The following is a 17,731-nucleotide window of genomic DNA, read 5'->3' as shown; positions in this document are numbered from 1 at the left end:
TCTGTGAGATAAGAACTCCATGTGTGCCAGTGGTAGCATGGCCGAGCGGTCTAAGGCGCTGGATTTAGGCTCCAGTCTCTTCGGAGGCGTGGGTTCAAATCCCACTGCTGCCAATCTTATTTTCCAAAGAATTGATTTTTGATCAGATATTAACCAACTGAAAAAGGTTGGTGATAGTACCCTGCATTAGCCACCAAGTTCCCAACAGTTCATCATAGTTGCAACAGTCTATTCAAACCTTTAAAATAATGATATCTGCTAACAATAAAGATATTCAAATTTTAATTTTGCATGAAGTAATTATGTGCCCTATCAGAACTAATATTTTATTACTTCATGAATCTCAATTTCTTTTGTTATTTCAATGAAAATAAACAAAATGCAATTCTATAAAAAATCTGAATTTCTCATCGGATTTATGTTTAATAATGAACTTTCTTTTAACTTTTGCTGACATCTTTTCAATTAATACTTTAAAACAAAAAAACCCTTTTATTTTGATGTTCTAGATCTGTGAGCTACCCTAACAACATGCACATGTGGTAGCATGGCCGAGCAGTCTAAGGCGCTGGATTAAGGCTCCAGTCTCTTTGGAGGTGTGGGTGCAAATCTCACTACTGCCATCTTTATTATACAAAGAGTAGGGCAGTTATTGATGGCAAAGTTATTCTTTTTTTCCATTAGATAGGATATTACCCAGCTGAATTTGGTTGGTGGAAGATTCCTATAGCTACTCAACAGTTCATCATTGTTACAAGAGACTTCCCAAACGTTTTAAAAATGTTATCTGCTAAGAGTAAAGATGAGCCAAAATTAAGTTGGCATGAAGTAATTAGAAGTAATATCATAACTAATATTTATTTACTGAGTGGTCTTATCATACAATTAGAGATGGAAATGTTGGCAACTTGACTCATTGGTATAAATTGATGGATTTATATTCCGATTTCTCTATCTTTCCTATCTTTCTGGATTTTAATCTCACAGCTGTCTATCTTAGGCATTTGAATAGTACTTCAAAGTTATTTGGATACATCAGTTGCACTAAATGAAGGAAATCTGAAGACAAATATAATCATTACTTGTTAAATGTACCTGGCTTCTTTTACATTTTATCTCTGCTTTTCCTGACTTTGGGTAAAGTTTTGAATGACATTCCAGATATGAGAGCTAAAATATTTTAAAGTGTTAAGCAGGTTGTAGGATGACAGAGCTATTCAAGCTGCTCGAATCAAATCCCACTGCTGCCATATTTATTCTCCAAGGAGAAGATCCAGTGATATATATCAAAGTGTATTCCTAAAGTAGATAAGGTATAAAAGAAGCAAAATTTGGTTGGTGGAAGCACACCATAAGCTGTCACATGCAGTAGCTCAAAACAAGTTATCATGGTTTTAATAGTTTTCTCAAACCTTTTTTAGAACTATCTAAATTGTATTGTTGCTCTCAAAAAGTGGCTTTGAATATCTCTGCGATCTACATCATGCATCTAGCAAGCATCTCAATTTTTGAATATGTCAGTTAAAACAAACAAAAAGTAACTGAGAAAATTAAAAAATCAGTTCTCATCAATATTACCAAGTAAAACATGGATGTTTTTACCTTTCATTGAAATCTTGTATTAGCGAATTGTTTTTCATTTCATAGACTTTTAACATGACACTTCTTTCCAAGTGTCGCTTTAAAACAAAATTAAACATTTAATTTGCAGCAATCTTAATTATATGAAAGATCTGTGAGATAAGAACTCCATGTGTGCCAGTGGTAGCATGGCCGAGCGGTCTAAGGCGCTGGATTTAGGCTCCAGTCTCTTCGGAGGCGTGGGTTCAAATCCCACTGCTGCCAATCTTATTTTCCAAAGAATTGATTTTTGATTAGATATTAACCAACTGAAAAAGGTTGGTGATAGTACCCTGCATTAGCCACCAAGTTCCCAACAGTTCATCATAGTTGCAACAGTCTTCTCAAACCTTTAAAATAATGATATCTGCTAACAATAAAGATATTCAAATTTTAATTTTGCATGAAGTAATTATGTGCCCTATCAGAACTAATATTTTATTACTTCATGCATCTCAATTTCTTTTGTTATTTCAATGAAAATAAACAAAATGCAATTAAAAAAAAATCTGAATTTCACATCGGATATATGTTTAATAATGAACTTTCTTTTAACCTTTGCTGACATCTTTTCAATTAATACTTTAAAACAAAAAAACCCTTTAATTTTGATGTTCTAGATCTGTGAGCAACCCTAACAACATGCACATGTGGTAGCATGGCCGAGCAGTCTAAGGCGCTGGATTAAGGCTCCAGTCTCTTTGGAGGCGTGGGTGCAAATCTCACTACTGCCATCTTTATTATACAAAGAGTAGGGCAGTTATTGATGGCAAAGTGATTCTTTTTTTCCATTAGATAGGATATTACCCAGCTGAAGTTGGTTGGTGGAAGATTCCTATAGCTACTCAACAGTTCATCATTGTTACAAGAGACTTCCCAAACGTTTTAAAAATGTTATCTGCTAAGAGTAAAGATGAGCCAAAACTAAGTTGGCATGAATTAATTAGAAGTAATATCATAACTAATATTTAATTACTGAGTGGTCTTATCATACAATTAGAGATGGAAATGTTGGCAACGTTACTCATTGGTATAAATTGATGGATTTATATTCTGATTTCTCTATCTTTCCTATCTCTCTGGATTTTAATCTCACAGCTGTCTATTTTAGGCATTTGAATAATACTTAAAAGTTATTTGGATACATCAGTTGCACTAAATGAAGGAAATTTGAAGACAAATATAATCATTACTTGTTAAATGTACCTGGCTTCTTTTGCATTTTATCTCTGCTTTTCCTGACTTTGGGTAAAGTTTTGAATGACATTCCAGAAATGAGAGCTAAAATATTTTAAAGTGTTGAGTAGGTTGTAGGATGACAGAGCTATTCAAGCTGCTGGAATCAAATCCCACTGCGCCATATCTATTCTCCAAGGAGAAGATCCAGTGATATATATCAAAGTGCTTTCCTACAGTAGATAAGGTATAAAAGAAGCTAAATTTGGTTAATGGAAGCACACCATAAGCTGTCACATGCAGTAGCTCAAAACAAGTTATCATGGTTTTAATAGTTTTCTCAAACCTTTTTCAGAACTATCTAAAATGTATTGTTGCTCTCAAATAGTGGCTTTGAATATCTCTGCGATCTACATTATGCATCTAGGAAGCATCTCAATTTTTGAATATGTCAGTTAAAACAAACAAAAAGTAACTGAGAAAATTAAAAAATCAGTTCTCATCAATATTACCAAGTAAAACATGGATGTTTTTACCTTTCATTGAAATCTTGTATTAGCAAATTGTTTTTCATTTCATAGACTTTTAACATGACACTTCTTTCCAAGTGTCGCTTTAAAACAAAATTAAATATTTAATTTGCAGCAATCTTAATTATATGAAAGATCTGTGAGATAAGAACTCCATGTGTGCCAGTGGTAGCATGGCCGAGCGGTCTAAGGCGCTGGATTTAGACTCCAGTCTCTTCGGAGGCGTTGGTTCAAATCCCACTCTTGCCGATCTTATTTTCCAAAGAATTGATTTTTGATCAGATATTAACCAACTGATTAAGGTTGGTGATAGTACCCTGCATTAGCCACCAAGTTCCCAACAGTTCATCATAGTTGCAACAGTCTATTCAAACCTTTAAAATAATGATATCTGCTAACAATAAAGATATTCAAATTTTAATTTTGCATGAAGTAATTATGTGCCCTATCAGAACTAATATTTTATTACTTCATGCATCTCAATTTCTTTTGTTATTTCAATGAAAATAAACAAAATGCAATTCTATAAAAAATCTGAATTTCTCATCGGATTTATGTTTAATAATGAACTTTCTTTTAACTTTTGCTGACATCTTTTCAATTAATACTTTAAAACAAAAAAACCCTTTTATTTTGATGTTCTAGATCTGTGAGCTACCCTAACAACATGCACATGTGGTAGCATGGCCGAGCAGTCTAAGGCGCTGGATTAAGGCTCCAGTCTCTTTGGAGGTGTGTGTGCAAATCTCACTACTGCCATCTTTATTATACAAAGAGTAGGGCAGTTATTGATGGCAAAGTTATTCTTTTTTTCCATTAGGTAGGATATTACCCAGCTGAATTTGGTTGGTGGAAGATTCCTATAGCTACTCAACAGTTCATCATTGTTACAAGAGACTTCCCAAACGTTTTAAAAATGTTATCTGCTAAGAGTAAAGATGAGCCAAAATTAAGTTGGCATGAAGTAATTAGAAGTAATATCATAACTAATATTTATTTACTGAGTGGTCTTATCATACAATTAGAGATGGAAATGTTGGCAACGTGACTCATTGGTATAAATTGATGGATTTATATTCCGATTTCTCTATCTTTCCTATCTTTCTGGATTTTAATCTCACAGCTGTCTATCTTAGGCATTTGAATAGTACTTCAAAGTTATTTGGATACATCAGTTGCACTAAATGAAGGAAATCTGAAGACAAATATAATCATTACTTGTTAAATGTACCTGGCTTCTTTTACATTTTATCTCTGCTTTTCCTGACTTTGGGTAAAGTTTTGAATGACATTCCAGATATGAGAGCTAAAATATTTTAAAGTGTACAGCAGGTTGTAGGATGACAGAGCTATTCAAGCTGCTGGAATCAAATCCCACTGCTGCCATATTTATTCTCCAAGGTGAAGATCCAGTGATATATATCAAAGTGCTTTCCTAAAGTAGATAAGGTATAAAAGAAGCTAAATTTGGTTAGTGGAAGCACACCATAAGCTGTCACATGCAGTAGCTCAAAACAAGTTATCATGGTTTTAATAGTTTTCTCAAACCTTTTTTAGAACTATCTAAAATGTATTGTTGCTCTCAAAAAGTGGCTTTGAATATCTCTGTGAACTACATTATAAATCTAGCAAGCATCTAAATTTTTGAATATGTCAGTTAAAACAAACAAAAAGTAACTGAGAAAATTAAAAAATCAGTTCTCATCAATATTACCAAGTAAAACATGGATGTTTTTACCTTTCATTGAAATCTTGTATTAGCGAATTGTTTTTAATTTCATAGACTTTTAACATGACACTTCTTTCCAAGTGTCGCTTTAAAACAAAATTAAACATTTAATTTGCAGCAATCTTAATTATATGAAAGATCTGTGAGATAAGAACTCCATGTGTGCCAGTGGTAGCATGGCCGAGCGTTCTAAGGCGCTGGATTTAGGTTCAAATCCCACTGCTGCCAATCTTATTTTCCAAAGAATTGATTTTTGATCAGATATTAACCAACTGAAAAAGGTTGGTGATAGTACCCTGCATTAGCCACCAAGTTCCCAACAGTTCATCATAGTTGCAACAGTCTTCTCAAACCTTTAAAATAATGATATCTGCTAACAATAAAGATATTCAAATTTAAATTTTGCATGAAGTAATTATGTGCCCTATCAGAACTAATATTTTATTACTTCATGCATCTCAATTTCTTTTGTTATTTCAATGAAAATAAACAAAATGCAATTCTATAAAAAATCTGAATTTCTCATCGGATTTATGTTTAATAATGAACTTTCTTTTAACTTTTGCTGACATCTTTTCAATTAATACTTTAAAACAAAAAAACCCTTTTATTTTGATGTTCTAGATCTGTGAGCTACCCTAACAACATGCACATGTGGTAGCATGGCCGAGCAGTCTAAAGCGCTGGATTAAGGCTCCAGTCTCTTTGGAGGTGTGGGTGCAAATCTCACTACTGCCATCTTTATTATACAAAGAGTAGGGCAGTTATTGATGGCAAAGTGATTCTTTTTTTCCATTAGATAGGATATTACCCAACTGAAGTTGGTTGGTGGTAGATTCCTGTAGCTACTCAACAGTTCATCATTGTTACAAGAGACTTCCCAAACGTTTTAAAAATGTTATCTGCTAAGAGTAAAGATGAGCCAAAATTAAGTTGGCATGAATTAATTAGAAGTAATATCATAACTAATATTTAATTACTGAGTGGTCTTATCATACAATTAGAGATGGAAATGTTGGCAACGTGACTCATTGGTATAAATTGATGGATTTATATTCCGATTTCTCTATCTTTCCTATCTCTCTGGATTTTAACCTCACAGCTGTCTATTTTAGGCATTTGAATAATACTTAAAAGTTATTTGGATACATCAGTTGCACTAAATGAAGGAAATCTGAAGACAAATATAATCATTACTTGTTAAATGTACCTGGCTACTTTTGCATTTTATCTCAGCTTTTCCTGACTTTGGGTAAAGTTTTGAATGACATTCCAGATATGGGAGCTAAAATATTTTAAAGTGTACAGCAGGTTGTAGGATGACAGAGCTATTCAAGCTGCTGGAATCAAATCCCACTGCTGCCATATTTATTCTCCAGGAGAAGATCCAGTGATATATATCAAAGTGCTTTCCTAAAGTAGATAAGGTATAAAAGAAGCTAAATTTGGTTAGCGGAAGCACACCATAAGCTGTCACATGCAGTAGCTCAAAACAAGTTATCATGGTTTTAATAGTTTTCTCAAACCTTTTTTAGAACTATCTAAAATGTATTGTTGCTCTCAAAAAGTGGCTTTGAATATCTCTGCGATCTACATTATAAATCTAGCAAGCATCTCAATTTTTGAATATGTCAGTTAAAACAAACAAAAAGTAACTGAGAAAATTAAAAAATCAGTTCTCATCAATATTACCAAGTAAAACATGGATGTTTTTACCTTTCATTGAAATCTTGTATTAGCGAATTGTTTTTCATTTCATAGACTTTTAACATGACACTTCTTTCCAAGTGTAGCTTTAAAACAAAATTAAACATTTAATTTGCAGCAATCTTAATTATATGAAAGATCTATGAGATAAGAACTCCATGTGTGCCAGTGGTAGCATGGCCGAGCGGTCTAAGGTGCTGGATTTAGGCTCCAGTTTCTTCGAAGGCGTGGGTTCAAATCCCACTGCTGCCAATCTTATTTTCCAAAGAATTGATTTTTGATCAGATATTAACCAACTGAAAAAGGTTGGTGATAGTACCCTGCATTAGCCACCAAGTTCCCAACAGTTCATCATAGTTGCAACAGTCTATTCAAACCTTTAAAATAATGATATCTGCTAACAATAAAGATATTCAAATTTTAATTTTGCATGAAGTAATTATGTGCCCTATCAGAACTAATATTTTATTACTTCATGCATCTCAATTTTTTTTGTTATTTCAATGAAAATAAACAAAATGCAATTCTATAAAAAATCTGAATTTCTCATCGGATTTATGTTTAATAATGAACTTTCTTTTAACTTTTGCTGACATCTTTTCAATTAATACTTTAAAACAAAAAAACCCTTTTATTTTGATGTTCTAGATCTGTGAGCTACCCTAACAACATGCACATGTGGTAGCATTGCCGAGCAGTCTAAGGCGCTGGATTAAGGCTCCAGTCTCTTTGGAGGTGTGGGTGCAAATCTCACTACTGCCATCTTTATTATACAAAGAGTAGGGCAGTTATTGATGGCAAAGTGATTCTTTTTTTCCATTAGATAGGATATTACCCAACTGAAGTTGGTTGGTGGAAGATTCCTATAGCTACTCAACAGTTCATCATTGTTACAAGAGACTTCCCAAACGTTTTAAAAATGTTATCTGCTAAGAGTAAAGATGAGCCAAAATTAAGTTGGCATGAAGTAATTAGAAGTAATATCATAACTAATATTTAATTACTGAGTGGTCTTATCATACAATTAGAGATGGAAATGTTGGCAACGTGACTCATTGGTATAAATTGATGGATTTATATTCCGATTTCTCTATCTTTCCTATCTTTCTGGATTTTAATCTCACAGCTGTCTATCTTAGGCATTTGAATAGTACTTCAAAGTTATTTGGATACATCAGTTCCACTAAATGAAGGAAATTTGAAGACAAATATAATCATTACTTGTTAAATGTACCTGGCTTCTTTTACATTTTATCTCTGCTTTTCCTGACTTTGGGTAAAGTTTTGAATGACATTCCAGATATGAGAGTTAAAATATTTTAAAGTGTACAGCAGGTTGTAGGATGACAGAGCTATTCAAGCTGCTGGAATCAAATCCCACTGCTGCCATATTTATTCTCCAAGGAGAAGATCCAGTGATATATATCAAAGTGTATTCCTAAAGTAGATAAGGTATAAAAGAAGCTAAATTTGGTTGGTGGAAGCACACCATAAGCTGTCACATGCAGTAGCTCAAAACAAGTTATCATGGTTTTAATAGTTTTCTCAAACCTTTTTTAGAACTATCTAAATTGTATTGTTGCTCTCAAAAAGTGGCTTTGAATATCTCTGCGATCTACATTATGCATCTAGCAAGCATCTCAATTTTTGAATATGTCAGTTAAAACAAACAAAAAGTAACTGAGAAAATTAAAAAATCAGTTCTCATCAATATTACCAAGTAAAACATGGATGTTTTACCTTTCATTGAAATCTTGTATTTGCGAATTGTTTATCATTTCATAGACTTTTAACATGACACTTCTTTCCAAGTGTCGCTTTGAAACAAAATTAAACATTTAATTTGCAGCAATCTTAATTATATGAAAGATCTGTGAGATAAGAACTCCATGTGTGCCAGTGGTAGCATGGTCGAGCGTTCTAAGGCGCTGGATTTAGGTTCAAATCCCACTGCTGCCAATCTTATTTTCCAAAGAATTGATTTTTGATCAGATATTAACCAACTGAAAAAGGTTGGTGATAGTACCCTGCATTAGCCACCAAGTTCCCAACAGTTCATCATAGTTGCAACACTCTTCTCAAACCTTTAAAATAATGATATCTGCTAACAATAAAGATATTCAAATTTTAATTTTGCATGAAGTAATTATGTGCCCTATCAGTAATAAATTATTTTATTACTTCATGCATCTCAATTTCTTTTGTTATTTCAATGAAAATAAACAAAATGCAATTCAATAAAAAATCTGAATTTCTCATCGGATTTATGTTTAATAATGAACTTTCTTTTAACCTTTGCTGACATCTTTTCAATTAATACTTTAAAACAAAAAACCCTTTAATTTTGATGTTCTAGATCTGTGAGCTACCCTAACAACATGCACATGTGGTAGCATGGCCGAGCAGTCTAAGGCGCTGGATTAAGGCTCCAGTCTCTTTGGAGGTGTGGGTGCAAATCTCACTACTGCCATCTTTATTATACAAAGAGTAGGGCAGTTATTGATGGCAAAGTGATTCTTTTTTTCCATTAGATAGGATATTACCCAACTGAAGTTGGTTGGTGGAAGATTCCTTTAGCTACTCAACAGTTCATCATTGTTACAAGAGACTTCCCAAACGTTTTAAAAATGTTATCTGCTAAGAGTAAAGATGAGCCAAAATTAAGTTGGCATGAAGCAATTAGAAGTAATATCATAACTAATATTTAATTACTGAGTGGTCTTATCATACAATTAGAGATGGAAATGTTGGCAACGTGACTCATTGGTATAAATTGATGGATTTATATTCCGATTTCTCTATCTTTCCTATCTTTCTGGATTTTAATCTCACAGCTGTCTATCTTAGGCATTTGAATAGTACTTCAAAGTTATTTGGATACATCAGTTGCACTAAATGAAGGAAATCTGAAGACAAATATAATCATTACTTGTTAAATGTACCTGGCTTCTTTTACATTTTATCTCTGCTTTTCCTGACTTTGGGTAAAGTTTTGAATGACATTCCAGATATGAGAGTTAAAATATTTTAAAGTGTACAGCAGGTTGTAGGATGACAGAGCTATTCAAGCTGCTGGAATCAAATCCCACTGCTGCCATATTTATTCTCCAAGGAGAAGATCCAGTGATATATATCAAAGTGTATTCCTAAAGTAGATAAGGTATAAAAGAAGCTAAATTTGGTTGGTGGAAGCACACCATAAGCTGTCACATGCAGTAGCTCAAAACAAGTTATCATGGTTTTAATAGTTTTCTCAAACCTTTTTTAGAACTATCAAAATTGTATTGTTGCTCTCAAAAAGTGGCTTTGAATATCTCTGCGATCTACATTATGCATCTAGCAAGCATCTCAATTTTTGAATATGTCAGTTAAAACAAACAAAAAGTAACTGAGAAAATTAAAAAATCAGTTCTCATCAATATTACCAAGTAAAACATGGATGTTTTTACCTTTCATTGAAATCTTGTATTAGCGAATTGTTTTTCATTTCATAGACTTTTAACATGACACTTCTTTCCAAGTGTCGCTTTAAAACAAAATTAAACATTTAATTTGCAGCAATCTTAATTATATGAAAGATCTGTGAGATAAGAACTCCATGTGTGCCAGTGGTAGCATGGCCGAGCGTTCTAAGGCGCTGGATTTAGGTTCAAATCCCACTGCTGCCAATCTTATTTTCCAAAGAATTGATTTTTGATCAGATATTAACCAACTGAAAAAGGTTGGTGATAGTACCCTGCATTAGCCACCAAGTTCCCAACAGTTCATCATAGTTGCAACAGTCTTCTCAAACCTTTAAAATAATGATATCTGCTAACAATAAAGATATTCAAATTCTAATTTTGAATGAAGTAATTATGTGCCCTATCAGTAATAAAATATTTTATTACTTCATGCATCTCAATTTCTTTTGTTATTTCAATGAAAATAAACAAAATGCAATTCAATAAAAAATCTGAATTTCTCATCGGATTTATGTTTAATAATGAACTTTCTTTTAACCTTTGCTGACATCTTTTCAATTAATACTTTAAAACAAAAAAACCCTTTAATTTTGATGTTCTAGATCTGTGAGCTACCCTAACAACATGCACATGTGATAGCATGGCCGAGCAGTCTAAAGCGCTGGATTAAGGCTCGAGTCTCTTTGGAGGCGTGGGTGCAAATCTCACTACTGCCATCTTTATTATACAAAGAGTAGGGCAGTTATTGATGGCAAAGTGATTCTTTTTTTCCATTAGATAGGATATTACCCAGCTGAAGTTGGTTGGTGGAAGATTCCTATAGCTACTCAACAGTTCATCATTGTTACAAGAGACTTCCCAAACGTTTTAAAAATGTTATCTGCTAAGAGTAAAGATGAGCCAAAATTAAGTTGGCATGAATTAATTAGAAGTAATATCATAAATAATATTTAATTACTGAGTGGTCTTATCATACAATTAGAGATGGAAATGTTGGCAACGTGACTCATTGGTATAAATTGAGGGATTTATATTCCGATTTCTCTATCTTTCCTATCTCTCTGGATTTTAATCTCACAGCTGTCTATTTTAGGCATTTGAATAATACTTAAAAGTTATTTGGATACATCAGTTGCACTAAATGAAGGAAATTTGAAGACAAATATAATCATTACTTGTTAAATGTACCTGGCTTGTTTTGCATTTTATCTCAGCTTTTCCTGACTTTGGGTAAAGTTTTGAATGACATTCCAGATATGAGAGCTAAAATATTTTAAAGTGTTAAGCAGGTTGTAGGATGACAGAGCTATTCAAGCTGCTGGAATCAAATCCCACTGCTGCCATATTTATTCTCCAAGGAGAAGATCCAGTGATATATATCAAAGTGCTTTCCTAAAGTAGATAAGGTATAAAAGAAGCTAAATTTGGTTGGTGGAAGCACACCATAAGCTGTCACATGCAGTAGCTCAAAACAAGTTATCATGGTTTTAATAGTTTTCTCAAACCTTTTTTAGAACTATCTAAAATGTATTGTTGCTCTCAAAAAGTGGCTTTGAATATCTCTGCGATCTACATTATGCATCTAGCAAGCATCTCAATTTTTGAATATGTCAGTTAAAACAAACAAAAAGTAACTGAGAAAATTAAAAAATCAGTTCTCATCAATATTACCAAGTTAAACATGGATGTTTTTACCTTTCATTGAAATCTTGTATTAGCGAATTGTTTTTCATTTCATAGACTTTTAACATGACACTTCTTTCCAAGTGTCGCTTTAAAACAAAATTAAACATTTAATTTGCAGCAATCTTAATTATATGAAAGATCTGTGAGATAAGAACTCCATGTGTGCCAGTGGTAGCATGGCCGAGCTGTCTAAGGCGCTGGATTTAGGCTCCAGTCTCTTCGGAGGCGTGGGTTCAAATCCAACTGCTGCCAATCTTATTTTCCAAAGAATTGATTTTTGATCAGATATTAACCAACTGAAAAAGGTTGGTGATAGTACCCTGCATTAGCCACCAAGTTCCCAACAGTTCATCATAGTTGCAACAGTCTATTCAAACCTTTAAAATAATGATATCTGCTAACAATAAAGATATTCAAATTTTAATTTTGCATGAAGTAATTATGTGCCCTATCAGAACTAATATTTTATTACTTCATGCATCTCAATTTCTTTTGTTATTTCAATGAAAATAAACAAAATGCAATTCTATAAAAAATCTGAATTTCTCATCGGATTTATGTTTAATAATGAACTTTCTTTTAACTTTTGCTGACATCTTTTCAATTAATACTTTAAAACAAAAAAACCCTTTTATTTTGATGTTCTAGATCTGTGAGCTACCCTAACAACATGCACAAGTGGTAGCATGGCCGAGCAGTCTAAGGCGCTGGATTAAGGCTCCAGTCTCTTTGGAGGTGTGGGTGCAAATCTCACTACTGCCATCTTTATTATACAAAGAGTAGGGCAGTTATTGATGGCAAAGTGATTCTTTTTTTCCATTAGATAGGATATTACCCAACTGAAGTTGGTTGGTGGAAGATTCCTATAGCTACTCAATAGTTCATCATTGTTACAAGAGACTTCCCAAACGTTTTAAAAATGTTATCTGCTAAGAGTAAAGATGAGCCAAAATTAAGTTGGCATGAAGTAATTAGAAGTAATATCATAACTAATATTTAATTACTGAGTGGTCTTATCATACAATTAGAGAAGGAAATGTTGGCAACGTGACTCATTGGTATAAATTGATGGATTTATATTCCGATTTCTCTATCTTTCCTATCTTTCTGGATTTTAATCTCACAGCTGTCTATCTTAGGCATTTGAATAGTACTTCAAAGTTATTTGGATACATCAGTTGCACTAAATGAAGGAAATCTGAAAACAAATATAATCATTACTTGTTAAATGTACCTGGCTTCTATTACATTTTATCTCTGCTTTTCCTGACTTTGGGTAAAGTTTTGAATGACATTCCAGATATGAGAGTTAAAATATTTTAAAGTGTACAGCAGGTTGTAGGATGACAGAGCTATTCAAGCTGCTGGAATCAAATCCCACTGCTGCCATATTTATTCTCCAAGGAGAAGATCCAGTGATATATATCAAAGTGTATTCCTAAAGTAGATAAGGTATAAAAGAAGCTAAATTTGGTTGGTGGAAGCACACCATAAGCTGTCACATGCAGTAGCTCAAAACAAGTTATCATGGTTTTAATAGTTTTCTCAAACCTTTTTTAGAACTATCTAAAATGTATTGTTGCTCTCAAAAAGTGGCTTTGAATATCTCTGCGATCTACATTATGCATCTAGCAAGCATCTCAATTTTTGAATATGTCAGTTAAGACAAACAAAAAGTAACTGAGAAAATTAAAAAATCAGTTCTCATCAATATTACCAAGTAAAACATGGATGTTTTTACCTTTCATTGAAATCTTGTATTAGCGAATTGTTTTTCATTTCATAGACTTTTAACATGACACTTCTTTCCAAGTGTCGCTTTAAAACAAAATTAAACATTTAATTTGCAGCAATCTTAATTATATGAAAGATCTGTGAGATAAGAACTCCATGTGTGCCAGTGGTAGCATGGCCGAGCGTTCTAAGGCGCTGGATTTAGGTTCAAATCCCACTGCTGCCAATCTTATTTTCCAAAGAACTGATTTTTGATCAGATATTAACCAACTGAAAAAGGTTGGTGATAGTACCCTGCATTAGCCACCAAGTTCCCAACAGTTCATCATAGTTGCAACAGTCTTCTCAAACCTTTAAAATAATGATATCTGCTAACAATAAAGATATTCAAATTCTAATTTTGAATGAAGTAATTATGTGCCCTATCAGTAATAAAATATTTTATTACTTCATGCATCTCAATTTCTTTTGTTATTTCAATGAAAATAAACAAAATGCAATTCAATAAAAAATCTGAATTTCTCATCGGATTTATGTTTAATAATGAACTTTCTTTTAACCTTTGCTGACATCTTTTCAATTAATACTTTAAAACAAAAAAACCCTTTAATTTTGATGTTCTAGATCTGTGAGCTACCCTAACAACATGCACATGTGATAGCATGGCCGAGCAGTCTAAAGCGCTGGATTAAGGCTCGAGTCTCTTTGGAGGCGTGGGTGCAAATCTCACTACTGCCATCTTTATTATACAAAGAGTAGGGCAGTTATTGATGGCAAAGTGATTCTTTTTTTCCATTAGATAGGATATTACCCAGCTGAAGTTGGTTGGTGGAAGATTCCTATAGCTACTCAACAGTTCATCATTGTTACAAGAGACTTCCCAAACGTTTTAAAAATGTTATCTGCTAAGAGTAAAGATGAGCCAAAATTAAGTTGGCATGAATTAATTAGAAGTAATATCATAAATAATATTTAATTACTGAGTGGTCTTATCATACAATTAGAGATGGAAATGTTGGCAACGTGACTCATTGGTATAAATTGAGGGATTTATATTCCGATTTCTCTATCTTTCCTATCTCTCTGGATTTTAATCTCACAGCTGTCTATTTTAGTCATTTGAATAATACTTAAAAGTTATTTGGATACATCAGTTGCACTAAATGAAGGAAATTTGAAGACAAATATAATCATTACTTGTTAAATGTACCTGGCTTGTTTTGCATTTTATCTCAGCTTTTCCTGACTTTGGGTAAAGTTTTGAATGACATTCCAGATATGAGAGCTAAAATATTTTAAAGTGTTAAGCAGGTTGTAGGATGACAGAGCTATTCAAGCTGCTGGAATCAAATCCCACTGCTGCCATATTTATTCTCCAAGGAGAAGATCCAGTGATATATATCAAAGTGCTTTCCTAAAGTAGATAAGGTATAAAAGAAGCTAAATTTGGTTGGTGGAAGCACACCATAAGCTGTCACATGCAGTAGCTCAAAACAAGTTATCATGGTTTTAATAGTTTTCTCAATCCTTTTTTAGAACTATCTAAAATGTATTGTTGCTCTCAAAAAGTGGCTTTGAATATCTCTGCGATCTACATTATGCATCTAGCAAGCATCTCAATTTTTGAATATGTCAGTTAAAACAAACAAAAAGTAACTGAGAAAATTAAAAAATCAGTTCTCATCAATATTACCAAGTTAAACATGGATGTTTTTACCTTTCATTGAAATCTTGTATTAGCGAATTGTTTTTCATTTCATAGACTTTTAACATGACACTTCTTTCCAAGTGTCGCTTTAAAACAAAATTAAACATTTAATTTGCAGCAATCTTAATTATATGAAAGATCTGTGAGATAAGAACTCCATGTGTGCCAGTGGTAGCATGGCCGAGCTGTCTAAGGCGCTGGATTTAGGCTCCAGTCTCTTCGGAGGCGTGGGTTCAAATCCAACTGCTGCCAATCTTATTTTCCAAAGAATTGATTTTTGATCAGATATTAACCAACTGAAAAAGGTTGGTGATAGTACCCTGCATTAGCCACCAAGTTCCCAACAGTTCATCATAGTTGCAACAGTCTATTCAAACCTTTAAAATAATGATATCTGCTAACAATAAAGATATTCAAATTTTAATTTTGCATGAAGTAATTATGTGCCCTATCAGAACTAATATTTTATTACTTCATGCATCTCAATTTCTTTTGTTATTTCAATGAAAATAAACAAAATGCAATTCTATAAAAAATCTGAATTTCTCATCGGATTTATGTTTAATAATGAACTTTCTTTTAACTTTTGCTGACATCTTTTCAATTAATACTTTAAAACAAAAAAACCCTTTTATTTTGATGTTCTAGATCTGTGAGCTACCCTAACAACATGCACAAGTGGTAGCATGGCCGAGCAGTCTAAGGCGCTGGATTAAGGCTCCAGTCTCTTTGGAGGTGTGGGTGCAAATCTCACTACTGCCATCTTTATTATACAAAGAGTAGGGCAGTTATTGATGGCAAAGTGATTCTTTTTTTCCATTAGATAGGATATTACCCAACTGAAGTTGGTTGGTGGAAGATTCCTATAGCTACTCAATAGTTCATCATTGTTACAAGAGACTTCCCAAACGTTTTAAAAATGTTATCTGCTAAGAGTAAAGATGAGCCAAAATTAAGTTGGCATGAAGTAATTAGAAGTAATATCATAACTAATATTTAATTACTGAGTGGTCTTATCATACAATTAGAGATGGAAATGTTGGCAACGTGACTCATTGGTATAAATTGATGGATTTATATTCCGATTTCTCTATCTTTCCTATCTTTCTGGATTTTAATCTCACAGCTGTCTATCTTAGGCATTTGAATAGTACTTCAAAGTTATTTGGATACATCAGTTGCACTAAATGAAGGAAATCTGAAAACAAATATAATCATTACTTGTTAAATGTACCTGGCTTCTATTACAGTTTATCTCTGCTTTTCCTGACTTTGGGTAAAGTTTTGAATGACATTCCAGATATGAGAGTTAAAATATTTTAAAGTGTACAGCAGGTTGTAGGATGACAGAGCTATTCAAGCTGCTGGAATCAAATCCCACTGCTGCCATATTTATTCTCCAAGGAGAAGATCCAGTGATATATATCAAAGTGTATTCCTAAAGTAGATAAGGTATAAAAGAAGCTAAATTTGGTTGGTGGAAGCACACCATAAGCTGTCACATGCAGTAGCTCAAAACAAGTTATCATGGTTTTAATAGTTTTCTCAAACCTTTTTTAGAACTATCTAAATTGTATTGTTGCTCTCAAAAAGTGGCTTTGAATATCTCTGCGATCTACATTATGCATCTAGCAAGCATCTCAATTTTTGAATATGTCAGTTAAAACAAACAAAAAGTAACTGAGAAAATTAAAAAATCAGTTCTCATCAATATTACCAAGTAAAACATGGATGTTTTACCTTTCATTGAAATCTTGTATTTGCGAATTGTTTATCATTTCATAGACTTTTAACATGACACTTCTTTCCAAGTGTCGCTTTAAAACAAAATTAAACATTTAATTTGCAGCAATCTTAATTATATGAAAGATCTGTGAGATAAGAACTCCATGTGTGCCAGTGGTAGCATGGTCGAGCGTTCTAAGGCGCTGGATTTAGGTTCAAATCCCACTGCTGCCAATCTTATTTTCCAAAGAATTGATTTTTGATCAGATATTAACCAACTGAAAAAGGTTGGTGATAGTACCCTGCATTAGCCACCAAGTTCCCAACAGTTCATCATAGTTGCAACACTCTTCTCAAACCTTTAAAATAATGATATCTGCTAACAATAAAGATATTCAAATTTTAATTTTGCATGAAGTAATTATGTGCCCTATCAGTAATAAATTATTTTATTACTTCATGCATCTCAATTTCTTTTGTTATTTCAATGAAAATAAACAAAATGCAATTCAATAAAAAATCTGAATTTCTCATCGGATTTATGTTTAATAATGAACTTTCTTTTAACCTTTGCTGACATCTTTTCAATTAATACTTTAAAAAAAAAACCCTTTAATTTTGATGTTCTAGATCTGTGAGCTACCCTAACAAC

At 32.9% G+C, this 17,731-nt stretch overlaps 3 non-coding genes across 3 annotated transcripts; all 3 read left to right on the top strand.

Annotated features, from left to right (window-relative positions):
* The first annotated feature begins 31 nt into the window (after positions 1 to 31).
* Positions 32 to 113, top strand: TRNAL-UAG (transfer RNA leucine (anticodon UAG)). Its single transcript has one exon. It is a non-coding gene; the product is annotated as a tRNA-Leu (tRNA).
* A 1,650-nt stretch (positions 114 to 1,763) lies between these two features.
* TRNAL-UAG (transfer RNA leucine (anticodon UAG)) lies at positions 1,764 to 1,845 on the top strand. Its single transcript has one exon. It is a non-coding gene; the product is annotated as a tRNA-Leu (tRNA).
* A 5,087-nt stretch (positions 1,846 to 6,932) lies between these two features.
* TRNAL-UAG (transfer RNA leucine (anticodon UAG)) lies at positions 6,933 to 7,014 on the top strand. The gene has a single exon. It is a non-coding gene; the product is annotated as a tRNA-Leu (tRNA).
* The last annotated feature ends 10,717 nt before the right edge of the window (positions 7,015 to 17,731 follow it).

Source organism: Taudactylus pleione, unplaced genomic scaffold (genome assembly GCF_031769625.1).
Source record: "Taudactylus pleione unplaced genomic scaffold, aTauple2 ptg000016l, whole genome shotgun sequence".
NCBI lineage: Eukaryota > Metazoa > Chordata > Amphibia > Anura > Myobatrachidae > Taudactylus > Taudactylus pleione.
This window is presented reverse-complemented; position numbering and strand designations above follow the sequence as displayed.